We start from the raw sequence: 20,495 nt of genomic DNA on the forward strand, positions 1-20,495 counted from the left end.
GGCACAGTCTCTGGAGATCATCAATTTAGGAAAAAATTTGAGCTCTTTGCCTTCTTTAGTCCAGTGGCAGCCACCTTCCCTGGAGTGATTATGAAATATAATAGAATACAGAATAAAATAGTAGAATTAGAGAATCTTATTACCCAAATGAGAAGTCTTAAGGAGCATAGACTGGAAAAGAAGGGCCCACACGTTACTGCTTAGCTGGTTACTGGATATCTTTAAAAACGCATGGATGGTAGTCACTGAGTCTGTACCCTTGGTACTTGGGTGAAGCACTTCCCCTGTCAAGTGCTGGTAGAGCCTTCTCCTTGTAAGTCAGTCTTTGCCTCAAGCATCAACACTAAGCAATTGTTAATTCCTTGAGAATGCAATAGCACAGAGTACTAGGACCATCAACAAATATAGAGTGTTCTTTCCCTTGATTTTCAGACAGACCTCTTATTCTGCAATTGGGGTTATGTGAGTGCAGATTTATGGCTCACATAAAGTGATTCTGAAAAGTAAATGTGTGTGACATGGGTTGTGTAGGTGGACAAGAAAGACAAGAATAAGAAGCAACAAAAAAATTCCCATTTACTGTTACGTGATAACTTAATATTTGCTATATAAAAAATATCTTCTCTTAAACAAAAATAGACCTTTTTTTCTAAGGAAATTTCTGACCAAAGTAGTCTCATGCTCATAAAATGTTAGTGAGTAGCTGGTTCATATCCTTTTTTTTTTAAATCGGCTTATCCTTTTTAATCATGGTCGAAGTGATATATGCATGAACTTTGCAAGGCATAAGAAAACATAATTTACTTGACATGATTTGGGGAGAGAAAAACTGAAATATATTAAACAACCCTCAACTGCATCATTTAGAAAGGAGAAAATCAGAGACACTAATTGCCCATGATGGTTATTTATACAATGCACCACTGGGTTGAAGGGACACTGGTTGTTCTTGAAACAGGCAGTTTAAATTTAACCCAGAAGGCAACGAGTGGAGCCAGTAAAGACACATAATCTGGGAGGTGACCTGTTTTCTCTGTTAAAGTTCAGCTATTGAGAGGGTAAAGAAACAAAAGAGGACCTAGTGTAGTTAAGAAATTTAAAGTGAAAGTGCAGAGTGGGAAAACTTCGACCCCTTTCCTAGTTCATTCCCTTGCTTGATGTCTTTGCCTTGCTCACCATCCTGAAGAAGGCTCCTAAATGTCCCAAGCTCAACTGGGCAATGACTCCTGATCCAGAATGATCCTTTCTTTCTCTCATATCAACAAAAATATATGAAGTCTGACAATTAAGTTCACAAACTCATCCAAAGAAAAGTGTTGCGTACCTCATTGCTGAATATCACTACAGTCACCTTCGAAGTACTCCCCTTGGGAAGCTGTGTAATGACGCCAGTGCCTAGTCCACCCTTCAAAGCACTTTTTCAATGATGAGTTAGCAAACTGAACTGTATGACCTCATACCTGATCTGTCTCTTAACCTTCAAAAGTTTGCTGTGTGGGCTCAACGTCCACAACATAGTGGTTATGGCACCAGCTACATGCATCGAGGCTGGTGGGTTCAAACCCAGTCCGGGCCAGGTAACCAAAATGACAACTGCAACAACAAATAGCTGGGCATTGTGGCGGGCACCTGTAGTCCCAGCTACTTGGGAGGCAGAGGCAAGAGAATTGCTTAAGCCCAAGAGTTTGAGGTTGCTGTGAGCTGTGACAGTATAGCACTCTACCAAGGGTGACATAGTGAGACTCTGTCTCAAGAAAAAAAGTTTGCAGTGTGATTGATTAGCTGCCAGTTCTAATCTAATAAACAAAACCTCAAGAAGGAGTTAAGCACTAATGGTGGCATGGGGAGAATTAATCAATTTCCCATTTCAATCTGGGTATCACATAGGAAGGCGCCATTTTTCTTAATGGATTCTGTTACTGTGAATGCTAAAATTGAAGTAAAGTAATACACCTGAGAGATCTCTAATACTTTGAGAATTTAAGTGCTTCTCAAAGAAGTTGTGCTAGAGAATCCATTTAATTGTCAAATCATATTGTTCAGGGTGTTTAAATTGGAGTATCCTTATTAGACAGAGAAAAGGAGAGAGGCCTGTGCTCCATATTCTTCGAAATACACAGGCTTGCTCAAATTTCTTAAAAATAAAAGGTCTAAGAGAGTTACCTTATTCTCAGTTTTAATAAATTGGGAATATATTTTAATCTTTCACTGGTAGAATATAAGTTCTACTTTGTTTCTCAAATCATACCTTTACCAGTGGTTCTCAACCGCTGCTTTAGACAGTATACAATGGCATTGGTCTCTCTAAGCCTTAAGTTATCTTTGTTCTGACTCACTGCCAGAAGATAAGACTCATCCTCAGAGTAAAAGATGGTCAAACACAGCCACACAAAAGACACTCTATGAGCCAACAATATGGAAGGCTCACTCCAGATCCTACAAAAAACCCTGTGCCTATTCCCTAGTGATGTTCACACCAAAACCACTGTCCTTTCATTCCCTAAGATGTTGCAACTAACATTGTCAAGTACAATTACTTTAGGGAAAGGAAAGGAAATTAAAACCATGAAGCACCAGAAATGCACCTGGCAGTATACATACTAAGGGGCTTTCACAGATCTTCATTTTCTTCACGTGTCTCAAAAAATTGTAAGATGGTTATTACGATCCTCCACTTCTCAAAGAGAAACCTCAAAAAGAAAAAAATTCCTTGCCCCATAAATTAGTAAGTGGTAGAACCAAAACTGGCTGCAAGCCCCATGCTATTTACTCAAAATCAGTGGTTCTTCAGTGCAGCTGGATCCATAGACCAGCAACATCAGCATCACCTGGGATGATTAAAATGTACTTTCTTGGGCCTTGCTCCAGATGTACTGGATGAGAAACTCAAATCTTAGAAACTCTGAAAATCGTGATTTATTTATTATTAAAGCATAGCTGTGTACATTAATGCAATCATGGGGCACCATACACTGGTTTTATATGCCATTTGACATATTTTCATCGCACTGGTTAACATAGATTTCCTGGCATTTTCTTAGTTATTTTCTTAAGAAATTTATATTCTACATTTAGTAAGTTTCACATGTACCCCTGTAAGATGCACCGCAGATGTGGTACCACCTATTACCTCCCTCTGCCTGTTCTCCCCCCTCCCTGCCCCTCCCTTTCCCCTTACCCATATTTTTAGGTTATAATTGAGTTATAACTTTCATATGAACGCTACAAATTAGTTTCATAGTAGGGCTGAGTACATTGGATACTTTCCCTTCCATCCTTGAGATACTTTACTAATAAGAATACATTCCAGCTCCATCAATGTAAACATGAAAGAGGTAAAGTCTCCATCTTTCTTTAAGGCTGCATAATATTCCACGGTGTATATATACCACGATTTATTAATCCATTCATGGATCGATGGGCACTTGGGTTTTTTCCATGACTTAGCAATTATGAATTGGGCTGCAGTAAACATTATGGTACAAATATATTTTTTACAATGTGATTTTTGGTCTTCTGGGTATATGCCTAGTAGAGGAATTATAGGATTGAATGGCAGGTCTATTTTTAGATGTCTAAGTGTTCTCCAAACATATTTCCAAAAGGAATGTATTAATTTGCATTCCCACCAGCAGTATAGAAGTGTTCCCTTTTCTCCACATCCATGCCAACATCTCTGGTCTTGGGATTTTGTGATAAGAGCAAATCTTACTGGAGTTAGATGATATCTCAACATAGTTTTGATTTGCATTTCTCTGATGATTAAGGATGATGAGCATTTTTTCATATGTCTGTAGGCCGTGCATCTGTCTTCTTCAGAGAAGTTTCTCTTCAAGTCCCTTGCCCAGCCTGCGATGGGATCACTTGTTCTTTTCTTACTTATATGTTTGAGTTATCTGTGGATTCTGGTTATTAAGCCTTTGGTGGAGGCATAACCTGCAAATAACTTCTCCCATTCTGAGGGCTGTTTGCTTGCTTTACTTACTGTGTTCTTGGCTGTGCAGAAGCTTTTTAGTTTGATCAGGTCCAAGTAGTGTATTTTTGAAGCTGCTTCAATTGCTTTGGTGGGGGTCCTCGTCAGAAAATATTCGCCCTGGACAGTGCAGGAACTGTGGCTGGTCGGTGCTGAATCTGGGGCATGGGAACGAGGAAAGGACGATCGGCTGAGAGGGAACCATACCTGAGCAGTGGCTCCCTGAGGCACAGTGCAGCAGCAGTCTTTTGGAGACAATACAGCCAGGCACATAACTGTGTAAAACTGTATGTGTTCTCTGCCTGCGACCCTGAACTGCCAGTGCTCCCCTCCACACACACTCTGAGGTCTGGAGGCCTGTCCCCCAGGAATTCAGATTCTTCGGTGATTTCTCGGGGTGTGTGGACAGTGCCTGGGCTGCAGCTGGTAAGTGCTGGCTCTGGGGCATGGGAGTGAGGAGAGGATGGTTGGCTGAGAGGGAACCCCACCAGAGTGGCGGTTCCCTGAGGCACAGTGCGGCAGCCGTCTTTTGGCAACAATACGGCCAGGCATAAAACTGTGTAAAACTGTATGTGTTATCTACCTGCGACCCTGTGCTCCCAGTGCTCCTTTCCACTCTCACTCTGGGATCTGAAGGCCTGTCCCCCAGGAGTGCAGACTCTAAGGTGATTGCTTGAGGGGTGTGGACAGTGTCTGGGCTGCAGCCAGTCGGTGCAGACTCGGGCGCGGGAGCAAGGAGAGGACGGTCGGCTGAGAGGGAACCACACCAGAGCAGCGGCTCCCTGAGGCATAAAACAGCAGCCCTCTTTTAGCAATAATACGGCTCACCCCTGGATATTCTGAAGCCACACTCCCTGTCTCCCTAGGCAACCAGAGACCATGAGTAAAGGATTTGCCTGAGGCAGCATTGGCTTGCAAACCGGGGAAACTCCCAGGGCGGGGCTAACCCAGAGGACGGCTTTACTGAGCCTAAGATGCACCTGGCCCTCAGGGGATCATCAGCCTATAGACAAAGGAAGGCAGCAGGACAGAACTGACAGCTAACCGAATACAAACCTGCAGGAGCAAAGACAAGCTGATTTGAATTCCAAATCAGCTTCTCTTCTGCAGGGGAACCACAAAGTTGTTCTATTCTGTTCTGTCAGTAGTATTAAACAGGTGTGGGTCTGGACCTGAGTGAACACCCCCCCCAGTCTTTATCAAGCGCCCAAGGCTGTCAGGCCTCACCTCCTCCTGCTAGAGAGAGGCAGAGCACAGTGGCCTGGCAGACTTCCTTGTGATTCAGGCAGGTACAAATTTCTGGAGTATCGGTTCACTACAGGCATCAGGGTCAGCCAAATGCAGGGCTACCAGTGACTGGGTATGACAGTGGTGCATGGTGGGGAAGGAGGCATCAACCTTCCCAGACTGATCTATTGACTGGGTGGCTCCAACTGACTCCACACAGCACTGGAGCAAGCAAGCCACATCGGAGTAGTCACCAGACCTCTGTGATCCAGTTCCCAGAGACATGAAACTATAAAAATCCTATGAGAAAGTGCAGGGAAAACTCTTGAAGAAATAGGTCTGGGTGAATATTTTCTGTTTATTTTTTATTTTTATTTTTTATTGAATCATAGCTGTGTACATTAATGCGATCATGGGGCACCATACACTAGTTTCATAGAGCGTTTGACACATTTTCCTCACTCCTGTTAACATAGCCTTCCTGGCATTTTATTAGTTATTGTGCTAAGACATTTACATTCCACATTTACTAAATTTCACATATACCCTTGTAAGATGTACCGCAGGTGTAATCCCAAAAATCCCCCTCCCTCCGTCCACCTCCCCCCTCCCTCCCCTCCCTTTCCCCCTTCCCCCTATTCTTGTAACTGGGTTATAGCTTTCATGTGAAAGCCAGAAATTAGTTTCATAGTAGGGCTGAGTTCATTGGATACTATTTCTTCCATTCTTGAGATACTTTACTAAGAAGAATATGTTCCAGCTCCATCCACGTAAACATGAAAGAGGTAAAGCCTCCATCTTTCTTTAAGGCTGCATGATATTCCATGGTATGCATATACCACAATTTATTAATCCATTCGTGGATCGATGGGCACTTGGGTTTTTTCCATGGTTTAGCAATTATGAATAGGGCTGCAATAAACATTCTGGTACATGTATCTTTCTTATGGTGTGATTTTTGGTCTTCTGGGTATATGCCTAGTACAGGAATTATAGGATTGAATGGCAGGTCTATTTTTAGATCTCTAAGTGTTCTCCAAACATCTTTCCAAAAGGAATGTATTAATTTGCATTCCCACCAGCAGTGTAGAAGTCTTACCTTTTCTCAACATCCATGCCAACATCTCTGGTCTTGGGATTTTGTGATGTAGGCTAATCTTACTGGAGTTAGATGATATCTCAACATAGTTTTGATTTGCATTTCTCTGATGATTAAAGATGATGAGCATTTTTTCATATGTCTGTAGGCCATGTGCCTCTCTTCTTCAGGGAAGTTTCTTCTCAAATCCCTTGCCCAGCCTGCTTGGGATCACTTGTTCTTTTTTTGCTTATACATTTGAGTTCTCTGTGGATTCTGGTTATTAAACCTTTGTCAGAGACATAACCTGCAAATATCTTCTCCCATTCTGAGGGATGTTTGCTTGCTTTACTTACTGTGTTCTTGGCTGTGCAGAAGCTTTTTAGTTTGATCAGGTGCCAAGAGTGTATTTTTGAAGCTGCTTCAATTGCCCAGGGGGTCCTCCTCATAAAATACTTACCCAGACCGATTTCTTCAAGGGTTTTCCCTGCACTCTCTTCTACTATTTTTATACTTTCATGCCTTATGTTTAAATGTTTAATCCAGTGAGAGTCTATCTTGGTTAATGGTGAAAGATGTGTTTCCAGTTTCAGTCTTCTACAGGTTGCCAGCCAGTTCACTCAGCACCATTTGTTAAATAGGGAATCTTTTCTCCATTGAATGTTTTTAATTGGCTTGTCAAAGATTAAATAATGGTAAGTAGCTGGATTCATCTCTTGGTTCTCTATTCTGTTCCAGACATCTACTTCTCTGTTTTTGTGCCAGTCCCATGCTGCTTTGATCACCATCGATTTGTAGTATAGTCTGAGACCTGGCAACGTGATTCCTCTGGCTTTGTTTTTATTTCTGAGTAATGTCTTGGCTATTCGAGGTTTTTTCTGATTCCATATAAAACGAAGTATTGTTTTTTCAAGCTCTTTAAAGTATGACAGTGGAGCTTTAATAGGGATTGCATTAAAATTGTATATTGCTTTGGGTAGTATGGACATTTTTACAATGTTGATTCTTCCCAGCCATGAGCATGGTATGTTTTTCCATTTGTTAACATTTTCAGCTATTTCTTTCTTAGAGTTTCATAGTTCTCTTTATAGAGATCTTTCACGTCCTTTATTAGATAAACTCCTAAATATTTCATCTTCTTTGGCGCTACTGTAAATGGAATAGAGTCCTTAACTGTTTTTTTAACTTAACTATTGTTGGTATATATAAAGGCTACTGATTTATGAATGTTGATTTTGTAACCTGAGATGCTGCTATATCCCTTGAATATTTTTGCATCTATATTCATTAGTGATATTGGTCTATAATTTTCTATTCTTGTTGGGTCTTTTCCTGGTGTGGGGATCAGAGTGATGTTTGCTTCATAGAACGTGTTGGATAGTCTTCCTTCTTTTTCTACATTTTGCAACAGGTTGTGTAATATAGGTATTAGTTCCTCTTTAATGCTTTTGTAGAATTCTGATGTGAAGCCATCTGGTTCCGGGCTTTTCTTTTTAGGAAGATCTCGTATGGTTGATGCTATTTCAGAACTTGAAATTGGCATGTTCAACTTTTCCACTTGATTCTGGCTAGGTCTTGAAAGGTGACGTGCTTCCAAGTATTGGTCAATTTCCTTCAGATTTTCATATTTCTGAGAATAAAGTTTCTTGTAATATTCATTAAGGATTTTTTGAATTTCTGAGGAGTCTGTTGTTATTTCCTCTTTGACATTTCTGATTGATGAAATTAGAGATTTTACTCTTTTTTTTCCTGGTTAGGTTAGCCAAAGGTTTATCTATTTTATTGTCCTTTTCAAAAACCAACTTTTTGATTTATTGATCTGTTGTATTATTCTTTTGTTTTCAATTTCATTTAATTCTGCTCTAATTTTGGTTATTTCTTTTCTTCTACTGGGTTTGGGTTTGGAATGTTCTTTTTTTTCCAGTTGCTTGAGATGTCCCATTATGTTGTTAACTTCTTCTCTTTCTGTTCTCTTGAGGAAGAATTGCAGTGCTATAAATTTCCCTCTTATGACTGCCTTTGTGGTGTCACAGAATTTCTGATAATTCATGTCTTCATTGTCATTTTGTTCCAAAAATTTGGCAATTTCCTTCTTAATCTCTTCTAGGACCCAGCTATCATTCAGCATAAGGTTATTTAACTTCCATGTTTTTGTATGAGGATGCAGATTCCTGTTGTTACTGAGTTCAACTTTTATCCCATGATGGTCCAAGAGGATGCACAAAATAATTTCTATTCCTTTAAATTTACTGAGGTTAGACTTACAACCTAAGATGTGATCAATTTTGGAGTATGTTCCATGGACTGATGAGAACTGTGTTTATTCAGTTTTGTTGGGATGAAACATTCTGTAGATGTCTTCTAAATCCAAATGTTGCATGTTTAGGTTTAAATCTAAAATTTCTTTGCTCAGCTTCTTATTGGAAAGTCTATCCAACACTGCCAGAGGCATGTTGAAATCTTCGACTATTATGGAGCTGGAGGAAATCAAGTTGCTCATGTCTGGTAGAGTTTCATTTATAAATTGAGACGCATTCTGGTTGGGTGCATAAATATTCATTATTGAAACCGCATCATATTGAGTATTACCCTTAACAAATATGTAGTGACCATTCTTATCTTTCTTTACTTTTGTTGGTTTAAAGCCTATTGTGTCAGCAAATAGAATTGCAACACCTGCTTTTTTCTGATTACTATTTGCCTGAAATATGGACGACCATCCTTTCACCCTGAGTCTATATTTATCTTTGAAGATAAGATGTGATTCTTGTATGCAGCAAATATCTGGCCTGAGTTTTTGTATCCAGTCAGCTAACCTGTGCCTCTTTAGAGGATGGTTGAAGCCATTCACATTAATGGAGAATAATGATATTTCTGGTAAAATTTTGGGTATTGTGTTTTTCAAAAGTCCATTGGACAATTTTAATCCTTTCACCTTTGTGGAAGTTGGAGTTTGATCAAAAGTTTCTGAGTGAGGATTTTTGTGGTAGAAGATTGGGGTGGTCATTATGGAATATAGGTCTGAGAATATCCTGGAGAACTGGTTTGGTTATGGCAAATTTCTTCAACATATGAATGTCATTAAAGTATTTAATTTCTCCATCATAAATGAAACTCAGTTTAGCTGGATACAAGATCAGGAGTTGAAAATTATTTTGCTTTAGCAGATTAAAAGTCAATGACCACCCTCTTCTGGCTTGAAAGTTTTCAGCAGTGAGATCTGCAGTCATTCTAATATTCTTCCCTTTGTAGGTAATAGATTTCTTGCGTCTAGCTGTTTTCAGAAGTTTCTCCTTCATATTGACACTGGTGAAGTTAATTATGATATGCCTGGGGGATGTCTTATTCGGATCGAGTCATGCTGGGGTTCTGAAACTGTCTGCTATCTGCGTTTCAGAATCTCTTAATATATCTGGAAATTTTTCTTTCATAATTTCATGGAGAAGGGCCTCTGTGCCTTGCGAGGCCACTTCATCACTTTCAGGGATTCCAATGAGGTGGATATTAGCCTTCTTCAAATTATCCCAGAGCTCTTTGAGAGAATGATCCATTTTTGGTCTCCATTTGTCTTCTTCTTTGAGAGTTTGTGAACGTTCAAACGCCTTGTCTTCAATGTCAGAAATCCTTTCTTCTCTCTGCTCCACTCTGTTACTGAGGGATTCTACTGAGTATTTAAGATCTTTGAGTGCTGCGATTTCTTGTTTCAGTGCATCAAAATCTTTAGTGGTTTTGTCTTTAAATTCGTTAAATTCTTGAGACAATTTTTGAATTTCTCCTCAAATTTATAATTCTGACTTTTGAATTGCTCTTCGGATTTCTAATTCCAAATTTTCTTTTATTCTGTTAATGTTGTTTGCTCTCCAAATTTTGATTTCAATTTCTGACATCTCGGCCAGCTGTTTATGAACGGGATTTTCAGTTACATCTGCCATATCTTTCCTTGGGGGGTGTTGATCTATTCTGGTTATTCGTGTTACCAGAGTTTTTCCACTGATTGCACCCTATGATTACTTTACACTGTTTGATTTTTCCCCTGGAGCCTTGTCGAGGACCTGTTCAGTGCTATGGCCTGAGATGTTGGGGACCTATTTAATGTGGTGGGGCTAAGTGTTTCTGTCTCATTTTCAGCTGGTCTCTGTTCACCCCTAATGAAACAGTTACTCTGAGTTGAAATATCAGCTGTGGAGAAGTACTAGCAATTAAGTCACCCCGCCCCCCCACAGGCAACCATTGAAAAAGGATAATCAAACCTTCTTGCAACCACACACCCAGGGCACCACCTGATTTGTCCTTAGGCTATTGGCTCAGTTCGAGAGGTCCAAATCAGTTGTCTCAGTCTGCACCTGTCTCAGGTGGGAGAGTTTAACAGGTCTGTAGCAACTGGAATGCAGGGGTCTGGTGACAACTCAAATATGACTTACTCCAGTGCTCTGTGAAGTCCAGAGGACCTACCCAGCAAAAGATTAGTCTGGGAAGGTTGATGCCTCCTTCCCCACCTTGCAGCTCTGTCAAACCCAGTCACTGCTAGCCCTGCAGGGCTGTGACCCAGTCATTTGTCTCCAGTGAGCAGATACTCCAGAGGTTTTCACCTGCCTAAATCACAAGGAAGTGTGTATCTCCTCATCCAGGCTGCTGCTCTCTGCCTCTGTGCAGCAGGGGGTGGTGAGGCCTGTCTACCTTGGGCGTTTGATGGAGGCTGGGGGGTGTTCACTCAATTCCAGCCCTGCCCTTGATTGATGTTACTGGCAGAACAGAACAACCCTGTGGGAGTTTGTTTCTGACCCTGCTAAATTCCTCTGCAGAAGAGGGGCTGCTTTGAGTTCCTAGAACCTGTGCTTCAGGCCCTGTCTTTACTCCTGCATGTTTGTATTCACAGCACAGTTAGTTGTCAGCTCTAGCCTCCTGTCTTCCTTTGTCTAAAGGCTGATGATCCCCTGAGGGCCAGGTGCATCTTAGGCTCAGTAAAGTGGTCCTCTGGGTCAGCCCTGCCCTGGGAGTTTCCGGCTCTGCTCGTGCATTTTCTAGTCTCTGCATTCTACCCAGGCCAGTGCCGCCTCAGGAAAACCCTTTACTCACAGGGCCTGTGTTTCAGTCCTAGGTCTGTTCCATGGTGGTTGCCATCTGAGAAGATGCCCGGCCTCCTCTGGTTGCCCAGGGAGACAGGGAGAGTGGCTTCAGGATATCTGTGTGTGGACCTTGTTATTGCTAAAGACAGCTGCTGCTCTGCACCTTGGGGTACCACCACTCTGGTGTGATTCCCTCTCAGCTGACCATTTTCTCCTCACTCCTATGCTGCAGAATCAGCACTGTCCAGGTGCAGTCCAGGTCCTGTCTACAGCTCTCGAGAAATCACCCAAGAATCTGGACTCCTGGGGGATAGGCCTCCAGACCTCAGAGTGAGAGTGAAGGGGAGTGCTGGGAGCTCAGAATTGCAGGTCGTAACACCAAGCTCACTGAGACAAAATAAGCAAATAAACAGATACATAAGCTACCAGACACACGAGCCCATAGATGCACAAACAGATGGAGACACACAGACATACAACACCCACAACAACAACAACAAACAACTACAATAAAAATAGTGATAATCATAAAATAATTGAAAAAGAAAAGAAAAAAGTGGTGTTCATAGAAAATTTAAAAGAGAAGAAAGGAGAAATTAAAAATAGAAAAAAATAGAAATAAAAAATATATCTATAAAAAAATAATAAAAAATTAACAATAGCTTCTCCAAGAAAATGGTGAGGAAAAAACAGAACAAAAAAAGAAAAAAGAAAAAGAGAAAAGAAAAAAAGGCACCAACCACAAAAATATTATTCTTGTATATATGGAGAAATATACATCTATATGTATGATGTAGTGATCAACTTTTGTAGGAATATATTTATAATGCAATATACTTTCTGGACCCGAGGTGGCGCTGTGAGGGTTCCCAGGTTCATACCTGATTCACAGTTTATACTGTTACCATGGTAACCACCGTCCTTGGCCAATGGCCATTTTGGAATTTCTGTAAAAGTTTGTCACCTAACTATTGTGCAACCTCAGCTGTTCTACTCCAGACAGCACTTCCGTCTGACTTCCCCTCTCAGTACAGGAGTCCATGCTTCACAAATCTTTCCACTCTCCTCACACATCTCCTGCAAACTGGCGACTGCAGTCAGCTGTGAGGGAGGGTGCTGCTGCCAGCTCCTACAGTTGCTGGCGGGTCCCCCGACTACAGTTGGTTCCCAGGGCTGGAGCACTTGGGGACCTTATTCTGAGTTTTATGGTTCAGTGTTTCCCTTTTGAATCGGGACCTGCTAGTTCACCGCACAGCCTGAAACGCCAACCCCCTCCAACGTTCCCCTCCAGGAATGCTCTGGTCTATTCAATCACTCCTGTTGTTCTGGGGGAAGGCACCCGCCATTTCGGATAGTTCAAAATGTCTGTTTCCTGGGCAGGATCCCCTCCCTTCAATTTTCCATGGGGTTGCTCAGCTTCCCGTGGTGTTGAGTGGCTCTCCTTTCAGATGGCACCCTCAGTTCAGGAATAAATATTTGTCAATTGAGTTTTGTCAGCATTTGCAAGCTGCTGTCCTCCATTAGGGAGGGGCCTGCCGGCCAGCACAGACAAGCAGGGAAAAATCTCTATAACAGTCCGTGGTTTTAAATTACCCCTCATATACAGCAATCTGCCAGTTCACTGCGCATCTCCAGCTGTCCGTCCACACCAATAATCCACGCAGAGTAAAGGTCCAGACCCCTTTTCCTCTCACCTGATGACTTGGAAGAGGTGGGCTACACGTCCGTCCTGTCCGCCATCATGCTCCGCCTCCCTCATCTTTTAATTTTCTATGCCATCTTTTGAAGAACAAAATTATAAATTTTTTTTCCAGTTTTTTTGGCCAGGGTTGGGTTTGAACCCGCCTCCTCCAGCATATGGGGCCGGAGCCCTACTCCTTTGAGTCACAGGCGCTGCCCCAAAATTATAAATTTTGATCAAATTTAATTAATCAATTTTTCCTATATCATGTTTACTAATCTTTTTTCTGCAATGTTTAATTGGCTAATAATTCCATCCGGTGTGTTCTTCGAACTTTCTTTTTCTTCTGAGACAGAGTCTCAAGCTGTCGCCCTGGGTAGAGTGCTGTGGTGTCACAGCTCACAGCAACCTTAAACTCTTAGGCTTAAGCCATTTTCCTGCCTCAGCCTCCCAAGTAGCTGGGACTATTGGTGCCCGCCACAATGGCAGGCTATTTTTGTTGTTGTTGTTGTTGTAGTTGTCATTGTTGTTTGGCAGGCCTGGGCTGGGTTCGAACACAATAGCTCTGGTGTATGTGGCTGGCACCCTATACGCTTGAGCTACAGGTGGTGAGCCATTCTTTGACCTTTTTATTATCCTCTCTCCTCATCATGTTCACATTTTCATCTGCCTTTTTGACATATGAAAACATTTCTGTTAGCTGTTTTAATATTCTTATTCCCTAATTCCATCATCACTCTCATTTCTGACTTCATTTATATTGATTGACTTATTACCCAGTTATTGGTCATATTTAGCCTCCAGCATACCTGAAAAGGTTTGATTGAATGTTGGACATTTTGAATTTTATTTAGTGCTACTTTTTTTTTTTATTCCTTCAAATAGTATTAGATTTTGTTCTGTTATATCATTAAGGTTCTTGGAGTCATCTGAGACTGCATTTAAGCTTGTTAGTGTAGATCAAGAATAGTCTTCAGTCTAGGGCTAATTTAACCTTACAACTAAGGAAAACAATACATTCCTGAGGACTCTCTACCCAATTTCCTTCACCTATCACATGATCTTTCCCCTCTGGCTAGAGGAAATATAAATTATTTCCAGCCCTTGATAAACTCTGGAAATTTTTGTCCTACTGCCTTCCAATGCCTCTTTACCCAGACTTGGGTAACTGTTTCTTGCCCATTAGAAGATCAGTACTTGGCCAAAGTCTGTAGTTGACCCCTCTACAGATAATCAGAGCTCTCTCTTTGTGCAGTTCCCTCATCTTATGGACTCTGCTCCATAAATTTCAGACTTCTTGGCCTCCCTAAATTTCAATCTTTGTCTTCTCAACTTGGTAAGATCGCCAGGCTCTCTCCTTGGGTTTGCCCTTCCTTGACTGTAACATGGAAACTATCACTAGACAGTAATCTGGGACAATCATAAAGCTCACTTCAATTTTTCCTTTTTCTCAGAAATAAGCCCTGCTTGACTTATCCACCAATATCCAAATACAATTGTTTCATAAGTTTGTCTTCTAGTTTTTCATTGTTTAAGGTGAGAGGGAAAATTTGGACCTTGTTATTCCTTTATCAACAGAAAAATTGAAGTTCCCTTATTAACTTTTAATGTTGCTTTTATAGTCTTTCTCTCTCATATGTGTACGTGCACAAACACACACACATACACGCATGCATGCGTGCGTGCACAAGCCCGTTCTTTGTCTTATAAGTCTCCAATTTATTCTTATGTTACTAGCACTCAATTTCAACTATAACTTTGATATTATCTCTGCTCATTGACAGTTTCACATTTTAGAACCATTTTCATTTATTTACATTTCCAGATATTTTAAAATCATTTTATTAAATTCTCTTCAAATCTTATTGAGATATTTTATTCATATTATGTTTAGCTTGCAATTTAATTTGGAAATGAAAAAAATGATATTTTAACTATATTCAAATTTCCTATAAAAGAGCATAGTACTTTTTCTCCATATATCTTCATTTTTCTGTCTTGCTGATTTTGTAGTGTTCTTCAAATAGTTACTACAGATTTCCACCCAAGGTCATTCTTGAGTCTTTTAGGAGATTTTAATATTATTATAAAAGTGATTTCTTCCATTAGGTTTTCTAAATAGTCATTGTTGATTTACCAGAAATCTGTGTTTTCTATATATTTATCTTATGTCCATAACTTCTCTAAATTGTTTTATTAACTCTAAGATAGTCTTTTTTTTTTTTTTTTTTTTTTTTTTTGTAGAGACAGAGTCTCACTGTACCGCCCTCAGGTAGAGTGCCATGGCGTCACACGGCTCACAGCAACCTCTAACTCTTGGGCTTACGCGATTCTCTTGCCTCAGCCTCCCAAGCAGCTGGGACTACAGGCGCGCGCCACAACGCCCGGCTATTTTTGTTGCAGTTTGGCCGCGGCTGGGTCCGAACCCGCCACCTTCGGCATATGGGGCCGGCGCCCTACTCACTGAGCCACAGGCGCCGCCTTTTTTTTTTTTTTTTTTTTAAATTTGTTTCTCTTGATTTTATTATTCTTTTAAAGTACATCTTTTACCAAGACAGGTTAAAATGTTTCTAGGGCACAGAACCCACCACTGCAGCTTCTATGCTGACTTTCAGTAGCACTTGAAAGGTCTGTTTTCAACTACAGGGAATTTTTTTTTTCTTTCTTTTTTTTTGTTTATTAAATCATAACTGTATACATTGATATGATCATGGGGTATCATACACTCGCTTCATAAAACATTTGACAGATTTTTATCACAGTGGTTAACATAGCCTTTCCGGTGTTATCTCAGTTACTGTGCCAAAACATTTACATTCTACATTTACCAAGTTTCACAAATACCCCTGTAATATGCACGACAGGTGTGATCCCACCGATCCCCCTCCCTCTACCCACCCACCCCCTTCCCACTTCCCCCTATCGTTAAGTTGTAGCTGGGTTATAGCTTTCATGTGAGAGTCCTAAATTAGTTTCATAGTAGGGCTGTGTACATTGGGTACTTTTTCTTCCATTCTTGAGATACTTTACTAAGAAGAATATGTTCCAGCTCCATCCATGTAAACATGAAAGAGGTAAAGTCTCCATCTTTCTTTAAGGCTGCATAGTATTCCATGGTATACATATACCACAATTTATTAATCCATTCGTGGATCGATGGGCACTTGGGCTTTTTCCATGACTTAGCTATTATGAATTGGGCTGCAATAAACATTCTGGTACAAATATCTTTGTTATGTTGTGATTTTTGGTCTTCTGGGTATATGCCCAGCAGAGGAATTACAGGATTGAATGGCAGATCTATTTTTTGATCTGAGTGTTCTCCATATATCTTTCCAAAAGGAATGTATTAATTTGCATTCTCACCAGCAGTGCAGAAGTGTTCCCTTTTCTCCGCATCCACGCCAACATCTCTGGTCTTGAGATTTTGTGATATAGGCTAGTCTCACTGGAGTTAGATGATATCTCAAAGTAGTTTTGATTTGCATTTCTCTGATGATTAAAGATGATGAGCATTTTTTGATATGTCTGAAGGCCGTGCGCCTGTCTTCTTCACAGAAGTTTCTCTTCAAATCCCTTGCCCAGCCTGCGATGGGATCCCTTGTTTTTTTCTTGCTGATGCGTTTGAGTTCTCTGTGGATTCTGGTTATTAAACCTTTGTCAGAGATATACCCTGCAAATATCTTCTCCCATTCTGAGGGCTGTCTGCTTGCTTTGCTTACTGTGTTCTTAGCTGTGCAGAAGCTTTTTAGTTTGAGCAAGTCCCAGTAGTGTATTTTTGAAGCTGCTTCAATTGCCCTGGGGGTTCTCCTCATGAAATACTCACCCAGACCAATTTCTTCAAGGGTTTTCCCTGCATTCTCCTCTAGTATTTTTATAGTTTCATGTTTTAAGTTTAAATCTTTAATCCAATGAGAGTCTATCTTAGTTAATGGTGAAAGGTGTGGGTCCAATTTCAGTGTTCTGCAGGTTGCCAGCCAGTTCAGCCAGCACCATTTGTTAAATAGGGAATCTTTTCCCCACTGAATGTTTTTAATTGGCTTGTCAAAAATCAAATAGCGGTAAGTATCTGGATTCATCTCTTGGTTCTCTATTCTGTTCCAGATATCTACTTCTCCGTTTTTGTGCCAATACCATGCTGTTTTGATCACTATCGATTTGTAGTAAAGTCTGAGGTCTGGTAGTGTGATTTCTCCTGTTTTGAACTACAGGGAATTTTTGCTGTTCTCTCAGAAAATAACTTAGTAATAACAAAACAAAAACCATTAAGCTGTACACGTGCTCCTGAAATTAGTGAGTGCTTTTATCTGCATCTGAAAGTGTGGGATGGCAGTTCCTAACAAGCAGTGACGAGCAGACACACCGACAGGCTGTTGTGCTTTTGAAATCCTGTGTTCGTTTCTTTGACGAGGAAACTTCCCACAGAAATATTGTGTTTTTATCTTACTTGAAGGTCACCTGCTTACTTCATTATGGCTTTGAATGAAGTCCTGTTATTAGGGACTGCATTACCAAAGTGACTCTACCCCAGAGACCTCCAGGGTCCAGGAGCAGAAGTCACCCCCACACCGAGGCAGGGGACTTGGGAAAAGTAATGGTTTTGAATTTACCTAAAGGGGACGGAGATTTCCCAATGACCCTGGTTGACCGGAAAATTACTGTGAAACTCAAATACACCTCTAAAAACCTGAAAGAGAGGTAAATTAAAAAGACTCAGAGGTATGCGCCCACAATTTAAAAAAGGCACATGCCCATTCTGTTCTCTACTCCTAGACAAGATTTTAGTATGCCCTGAAGCATCAGGAGATTTTGTTCTGGAAGAGGATTCCAGCTGACTGGAGGAAGAGGGTGGGAACCTCTGAGGCAGGACATTGAGAACACTTCTGGAGGCTGTTCAGGACTCCTGGGTTAGCTCGGCATGAGGGGGCAGCCTCGCCACCCATCCCTGAGAGCCCCTAGTAGAGGGCCCTATCTGTCTCTCTTAGCAATGAGCACACCAACAGGGAGGCTGGGAATGATGAAGTATTTCACAGGGGCAAACAAACTCCAGGGGCCACAGCTGACGGCCTCAGTCATTAGCTTGGACCAAGAAGCAAACTGTGGTGACTGCTGGCTCTTACATCTCAAACTAACTTAAAAAACAACTTCGTGTATAAAGAGCGGAAGGAAGGTAACAACTGCTACACAAACACCAGGGGCTTAAGCTTCCAGAGTTTTCTTAAAGCAACATCTTGACTACACTACATGGGCTGACGGCAGTGATGGTGAGGATGTGTGTGAAGGCAGCTTCCCAAATTCCAGGTGTTTTCCCAACCCTTTGTCCCTCAAAGGCACACTGATGTTGTTTGGCGGTCTGTCACCGCTGTCCCTGTTCTTGTTCCCCCGCCCTGAGGCTGGGCCACCTGTTCGGTTTGGGGACTGATCGTACATGAAATTCCGGCAGGATGCGAGCTTGGACTCCAATGTCCCCACTTTCCGCAGCAGGTCTTCCACAATGTTGAGGGCCAATATCCAGGCTGCAGGTGTGAGGGGGGTTCCTCCCATGGAGTTGCCAAGGCCACGTCTGAAGGTCCCTGGTGTGTTTAAACTGGAGCTGGGTGCTTGATGAGTGATGGGAGTGGACGGTATGGAGCCAGTGGCCTGCACAGCTATGTCTGTCCTTTCAGTTTCCACTGAGCTGGGCAAAGGTGTCCTGGGTTTCTCCTGCTTCTGTTGTATGGCCAATTCCTGGCACAAATCTCTGGCTTCATTCTTCAGTCTCTGAAGAGATTCAAGGAGATTCTCCTTCTCGTTAAGTTCACTTTCCAGGAAGGCATTTCTTTTGAGAGCTTGATTCAAGCGCTGCTCAAAGTCTTCCAGAGACATGATCATGGCTTGCTTGGCTCTTTCCAAGTCGTCATTGGCTTGCTCCAGCTCTATGATATATTTCTGCAATTGGTCTTTGATGGCTTTGGTCTGTGCAAGATCATCCTCCAAGGCTGAGATCTGCCGGTAGCCTTTGAATGCTGCATTTCCAACTTCTCCTTGATGGTTTCCAGCTCCACGCCATGGCGGTTATTTTCCGACAGGAGTTCTCTGTTCCTGGTTTCGATTTGTTGCAGCTGCGACTCCAGTTGAGCTTCATATTCTCGTCTTCCCTCCTGGAATTCTCGGAGTTCCTCTTGTGTATTCTCTGCCGTCTGCTTGTAGGTCATTGCCAGATCTTTCCAATAGTTAGCTTCTTCCTCCTCAGAGCTGCAGGTCTTTTCTGAGTCTTCTATCATCAAAACAAGGGAAGAGATCGATCACTCTTCTTGTGGCATGGTGTCCGGTGACGACAGTGAGAGCTCTAAGATAGTCTTTAGAAATTATTTTCTTGTCTTTTCTAGGTAGACTATTTTATCATCTGGAACATAAGAATCATCCTTTTCAATAATTTTATCCTATCTGGTAGTACTACTTTTTATTTCTGCCATGTATTTTATGACCTTTGGTACATATTCTCCTGTCACTGGTCATCCTTGCTTCACAGACGGTTTAACATGAACACTATTTCACTTTCCACTTTTATAAGTGATGGTAGCTATTTATTTGAAATAGATCTTCTCTCTTTCTAAGAAAGTGTTCATATACTGCTAACTTTTGAAGTACTTCCATAAGAAATGAGTAGAGTTTAATATATTGTTGGCATTTAATGTAAAGATCATATGCCTAAAGATGCAACATCTTAATTGATTTTAAATATTTAACTATTTTTTATTGCTGTGATGTGTCTATTTGGTGACAGCAAGTTGACCTTTTAATGTGCTGTTGTATTTGAGTTAATGGTATTTTATTTAAGACACTTGCATATACAAATATAAGTGATATTAAATATCACTTTTCTTCTCACACAATTCTTACCCTTTATGGAATGAATTTTATATAATTTTCAAAAAATAGCTAAAGCAGTTTTCTATTTTTAGTTTGGTGGTAAAGGGTACCAATTCTAGAGCCAGAATGCCTAGGTTTGAATCCAAGATTCACCACTTTGTGCATGCATGTGATGGGAGATGTTGGGCAATATGCTTAACCTTCCTGTGCCTTAGTTTTCTCAATTGTGATGCACAATGAAAATAGTAACTATTTGAAAAAGAGTTTTAGTGGATTAAATGAGCTCATATATGTCAGAAGTTTAGAACAGCGTCTGCCTGATGCAGAGTACTTAAGAGATTACGTTTTTGTTTAGTTTTTGCTACTGTGCTCTGAAACGTTTAAAATGACATAAAATTATCTGTATCTTAAATATTTGAAAGAACTGACTGTTAATTCTCTCTCCCTAGATGTTTATATTATTTAATTTAATATTTTCATAAATTCCTTAGATAATGGGAGTATAATTTCTCATTTTTAAAAAAAATATTTTTCTAATTTCTTAGCATACACTTATATATAATATTCTCTTATAATTTCATAATGCTCCTGCCTATACCTTTTATTGCCAGTGTAATT

The 20,495-nt window shown here is 40.9% G+C and overlaps 1 pseudogene; it reads right to left on the reverse strand.

The window, feature by feature from the left end:
• Positions 1–18,260: 18,260 nt before the first annotated feature.
• LOC128576787 (nuclear distribution protein nudE homolog 1-like) lies at positions 18,261–19,288 on the reverse strand (annotated as a pseudogene).
• Positions 19,289–20,495: the final 1,207 nt, after the last annotated feature.

The sequence above is a fragment of the Nycticebus coucang genome, chromosome X (assembly GCF_027406575.1).
Source record: "Nycticebus coucang isolate mNycCou1 chromosome X, mNycCou1.pri, whole genome shotgun sequence".
Lineage (NCBI taxonomy): Eukaryota > Metazoa > Chordata > Mammalia > Primates > Lorisidae > Nycticebus > Nycticebus coucang.